The following is a 6,000-nucleotide window of genomic DNA, read 5'->3' as shown; positions in this document are numbered from 1 at the left end:
TTAGTGTCCTAATAAGAAGAGGAAAAGAAACCAGAGTTGCTCATTCTCTCTCTCTCTCTCTCTCCCTCTCTCTCTCTCTCTCTCTCTCTCACACACACACACACACACACACAAGGACACAGAGAGAAGGCTATTTATATGTCAGGAAGAGGTCCCCGCTGTTATGGCAATTTCCCAGAGAAATCAGGCAGCTCTCAGAGAGGTGGAGAGAGAGATTTTACTTGTCACATCCGCGGGCTCAGTGGGATCAGCCCCAAAAGGCTGAGCCCCGAATTACAGGAATGGTAAGGTTTAATACAGCTTGTATAAGGAAACTTGTCATTTCATTTGTCATAGCATAAGCATTCTTTATTGTTCAGAAAGGGAATCAGGGTAGTGAACAGGGAGTGCAGTACACCCAGAAGCTCCACTCTAGCAAGCAGCAAAATCAAAGCAGACTCCCCCAAGCAACAGGATTGGGAAAGTAGCAAAATCTAAGCAGACCTGGGAGACTTCCTGCTTCACCACCAGGGACCCAAATCAGCTGGCGCCATAGTCTTGGCCTACTTTGAAACACCTGGAAATAAATTCCTGTTGTTTAAGCCACCGACTTTGTGGAACTTTGTAATGGCAACCTGAGCTGAATAGGATACCACAGAAACAAACCTGGAGTATTCTGAGGCAGATGGAGTCACTGATGTGTTCTAAGGTGAATGAACTAGTGGAATGCACTCTGGCCCTAGGACTACAAGGCTGTTGTCAAAACTCAGGCAAGAATCCTGGAAGTGGGACTTGAGTGAGAAGAAGAATGAAATTAATAGTCCATGTTAAGATTAAATTTAGAGGGAGTAGTAAGAAAAGAGCAGGAAGACACTTACATGTTTAAATAACATAGCATATCCTCAAAATGCCTGGCAAATTCTGCTCTCTGAATCATACCACTTGAGAAGTAGTAGATTGAGTTCTTCTAGAAAGATCTCCCTGCTAATTAGTCAAAGCCCAGATCTTGTAGCATTTATATAGCTTTGCACACTTTTGTTATTTATTGAGCACAGGCTGGGTCTGGCATGCATGGGTAACTAGGTGCCTCTGACAGGCACCCATAGCCTCATCACACTGTGTTTACTTGGCTTCCAACTGACCCCACTAACCTTAAGTTCCTTACAGGCATGAATTGTACCCCTTACCCTTGGCAGAGTCCCTAGAACATTGCAGATGAAGGAGTAAATGAATGACTGTTTTAATTTATTAAACAAACATGAAATTTGTCATCAAGCCATTTTTTGGCATACAGTTCAGTAGTATCAAGTTCATTCAAGCTGTTTTGAAACCATCCATCTCCAGAACACTTCATTTTGAAAAAACAAAACTCTAATTACATTAAATGATTAACTGCCACTTCCTCTCTCCCTAGCAATCACCATTCTACTTTCTATGAATTTGACTACTTCAGGTACTTCATGTAAGTGGTACTTTTATCTTTTTGTAACAATCTTATTTCACTTTATGTCCTGAAGTTCCATCCTTGTTGCAGGAAGTGTCAGAATTTCCTTCTTTTTACAAATTGAATAGCATTCCTTTGTGTGTGTATCATGTTCTGCTTATCCATTCATGGATGCTTAGTTTGCTGCTAACTTTTAGCTATTGCAAACATTGCTACTATGAACATGGATGTCCACGCTCTCTTCAAGACCTGACTTGATTCTGCCAGGTAACCCAGCTTGATTCTCTTGGTTATATGCCCACATGAAGAACTGCTAGATTATATGTAAAATCTACTTAACTTTTTGAGGAATCGTCACACTGTTCTCCACAGCAACACCTCCGCTCTTCCACCCCATCGACAGTGCACGAGGACATTAACATTTATTTTCCTATTTTTTTTTAATGACAACCCTAATAGATGTGAGATGATATCTCATCAAAGTTTTGTTATGCATTTATTTTATGGTTAGTGATGTTGGGGGTCTTTTTGAGTGCTATTGACCATCTATTGATCTTCATTGGAGAACTGTCTATTTAAGTCCTTTGCCCATTTTTGAACTGGATTATTATTTTTGTTGCTGAGTTCTAGGAGTTCTGTATCTATCCTGGATATTAATTCCTTATCAGATCTGTGATGTGTACATTTTCTCCATTCTGTAGGTTGCCTCTTTATGACATGTGCTTTTTTCTTTTTCCTGATCCCTTATACTCCTGCTGTGAGTGAAACCATCTGGCATTTTCCTTTTTCTTTCTGGCTTATTTCACTGAGCATGATCTCTTCCATCTCCATCCATGTTGCTGCAAAAGGCATGAGTTTATCTTTTTTGATTGCTGAGTAATATTCCATTGTGTATATGCACCACATCTTTTTAATCTAGTCATCTATTTTTGGGCATTAAGGTTGATCCCACATCTTCTCTATTGTAAATAGAGCAGCAATAAACATAGGGGTTTATTTTGTTATTGTTGTTGTTGCGCAAATGTTTTTAATTTTCATGAGCTCCAATTTGTCTGAGTTTTTTGTTTTTTGTTTGTTTTGTTTTGTAATTTGGTAACTTCTTCTGGCATTTTTCTATGCCTTGGTATCATATCCAAAAATTCATTGCCGAACTTGATGTTGTAAGACTTTTTTTCTTTTTTAAACAATTGATGGAAGCATTATTTTCTTTTTCTAAATTTTTTTGCTTTAAAGATTTATTGATGCATAAAGAACTGGGGTACAAGCCAGAGGTGCAGGGGCAGTGAGAGGATTCACGAAAGTCAGAGCAGGGAGCAGAACAGGCAGATTGACGCAATACACTGCTAAGGGGAGCAGCGGGCGAGACAGGAGAGGTCTGCTGTGCCATGTGGATCACCTCCAGGGCAGGGATCGAGCTCCCACTGAAGCAGACAAAGCCAGCTTGGCAGTGTTGCACTTTAACCCTCTGCACCACCAGGGAGGGCCCAAGACGTTTTTTCTAAGTGTACCTTCTTGAAAGAATTTTATAATTTTATAAAAATGGAGTTTCCATATGACCCAGCAATCCCACTCCTAGGCATCTACGCAAAGGACACAAAAACACTAATTCAAAAGGACACCTGCACCCCCATGTTTATTGCTGCTCTATTAAAAGAAAAATTAAGAGAGTAAATATTTAAAGCAATAAGGAGAAAACTTTTTCTTTTCTTTTTATTGTAGCTATAAGAGATGATGGGTGTTAGCTGAACATTTATGTGGTAATCATTGTAGATTATATGTAAATCAAACCACTTTACTATATGCCTTAAACTTATATACAGTGATGTTTGTCAATCATTTCTCAGTAAAACTGAGGGCAGGGGAAGTCACTTTAAATGTGCATGTAGGGGCCTCCCTGGTGGACTAGGGGTTAAGTCTCAGTGCTGCCTGGGAGCTAAACTACATACAGTGCAGCAGACCTCTCCTATCTCACCAGCTGCTCCCCTTAGCCATAGTTTCAGTAAATCCACTGTTTTGCTCCCCACTCTGTCTCTGGTGAATCTTCTCACCCCTGTAAGCACCTCTGGCCTATACCCCAGTTCTTTAATGCAAAAATAAAAATAAATAAATGTGTATTTAAGTTGAAAAAAAGAACACTAATTTCCAAGAAGTGTGTGTGTATAGATGATGAGAAGAGCTGGCCAGGAAAAGCGCTAAAGAATGTTCCAGGCAAAGGGAACAAGTATTCACACAACCTATAAGAATGAGCTTGGTATGTCCAAAGAACAGAAACAATGTGTGAATGGCTGGCTTAAAATACATGAGATGAGTATGAGATCACTTGTTTAATAATTTATCAAATATGTAATAGATGTGCCAGAGGACAGCTAAAGTTAGTTTGGTAAGTTTGGTAGAGACAGGAGTAAAAAAAATATAGTCATTGTAGAAGAGTTAAGAAAATCCTCAGGGTTCCTGTCAATTCACTGCCCCCCCCCCCAACACACACACAGAAAGACTGAAAATGGGAGAGCAGATGAAATAAAGAAGGTTCTAGAGAAAATAGAAAAGGATAGAGTAGTGAGTATAGGTAGAAGGGAACCCTGTAGAAAAGGCTCTAGAAATAAGAGTCACAGAGCCAAACACTGGGTGATGGAGAGGGGCAAAATGAAAACATTCTCCATTCTTTACTCTGAAATTTGAACTATGGTCACAAAGGACAGTAAGTTAGTAAATCAGTTCGGGGAGTTATTTATAAGAAATATGATTTTTTTTAAAAGATGCTTTTTTCTTAAAAGGAATTTAATAAGGCACATGAGGCCTCTGGTGCTTCGCTGATACTGTTCTGTCTGCCCTCACCACGGGGCAACCCAGACCTCTGGCTTTACACCCCAGCTCTTGTATGCATAACTAAATAAATCTTTAAAATAGAATTTGTTTGAATATATTAATATCTGATAATGTTACTTTTTGAAGGTTTTATATTGAATTGAATGCAAGATAACTAGGTGAGTACCTTATATATGTCTAAGAAAAAGAAAAATATCAGATGGTTTCACTTACAGGAGGAAAGTAGGGGAACCAAATAAGAGATCATGAAAAAAAATTATAAATTACAAAACAAAATTGACAGCCAACTATAAATGAGAGATACTCTGCTGGGGAGGTGGGGTACAGCTACCAAAACAGGAGAGGGATGAGCACAAGGGACTGGTGATGGTGCGGGGGGTGAACTGGTGGTGGGAATTTTATGGGGACTACACCTGAGAGAAGAAAGCATGCATTGTACAAAAAAGAAAAATGATGTAAAATCTACATAAAAAAATTTTTAAAACCCTATATATTTCGGTCCTCCCTGGTGGCGCAGCGGGTTAAAGCACTGCACTGAGAATCTAAAACCACTTCCGCATGAGTTCGATCCACGCTTGCCCATGAGTTCGAGCCAGGCCTGCCCCGGGGGGGTGACCACATGGCGAGCCAGACCTCTCCTGACCCGCCCGCTGCTCCCCTCAGCAGTGTACTTCGTCGATCTGCCTGTTCTGCTCCCCACTCTGTCTCTGGTGAATCCTCTCACCCTCCGCAACTCTGGCTTGTACCCCAGTTCTGTATGAATAAAAATAAATTAATTAAAAATAAAAAATTTTGTAAAACCCTATATATTTCTTTTAATAGATGAGCATTCGAATATTGCAGAGCTTGTGAATGTCCTTGAGATAAACTTATCCGTGGTTTAGAATGATATTTTTATGTGTTGTAGCTTGGACTTTACCTGTAAGAAGAGAAAATAATAAATTTGAATCAACTTTCATCCTGGTGGAATGTTCCATTTATAAACAGATTTAAAAGCACTCTATCCACAATAATTATTCCTATGACAGGATGGGGAGAAAGCAGGAGTGCTGAACAGAAAGCTTGTCAGTTTTAATACTGACAAAAACAGTCAAGACTTGGCTGATGCAAGCAATATAAGCAATTAGGTCTATATTACAGAATACACAAAACTTATTGTTTTCTTATTTGACTGAAACTCTTGCCTTTTTAATAATGGAAATCTAATACAATTTGGCAAACTCTTGTGTTAACTCTGGAGAGCTTCCTTACAGAGCTAAAAAAGATTAAAAATACTTGGGAAGGAGAAGTACAGACTGCAAAGATGGTTTGACCAAACACAGAAACATAAAACCATCTGCATTATAGTTAGTTGCACAACGGCACAGGCAAGACACCCCAGTTATGATTTGTTTGGAAACTTTTACACGTTAAAGTTTTGTGATTTGGACCCTGTGACTTGCCGTGACTTTCAACAAAAATTACAAGTTATTTGTTTCTATGGCTCCTCTCAATGAATACAGCCCAGTCACAGTAATTTTAGAACAATCATTCAGAAGTCACTGCCCAAAAGTCAAATCCTCATTTCTTTTACCGTCCTGAGGTGTAAGAATTCAAAATCAGCCAGATATATTTCACAGTGCTGAGCATTAACAATGGTGCAGGATCATAATCCTGAAGTAATTTCTACTTTAGGTTCAGTGGAGAATGAAGGGAAACCTTCTGCCTTTGATAAAATAGAACTATGAGGTGAGGTTGCTCACAAAAGCATA

The sequence above is a fragment of the Condylura cristata genome, unplaced genomic scaffold (genome assembly GCF_000260355.1).
Source record: "Condylura cristata isolate star-nosed mole 26May11 unplaced genomic scaffold, ConCri1.0 scaffold00015, whole genome shotgun sequence".
In the NCBI taxonomy this organism is placed as follows: domain Eukaryota; kingdom Metazoa; phylum Chordata; class Mammalia; order Eulipotyphla; family Talpidae; genus Condylura; species Condylura cristata.
Note: the sequence above shows the minus strand (reverse complement) of the source record.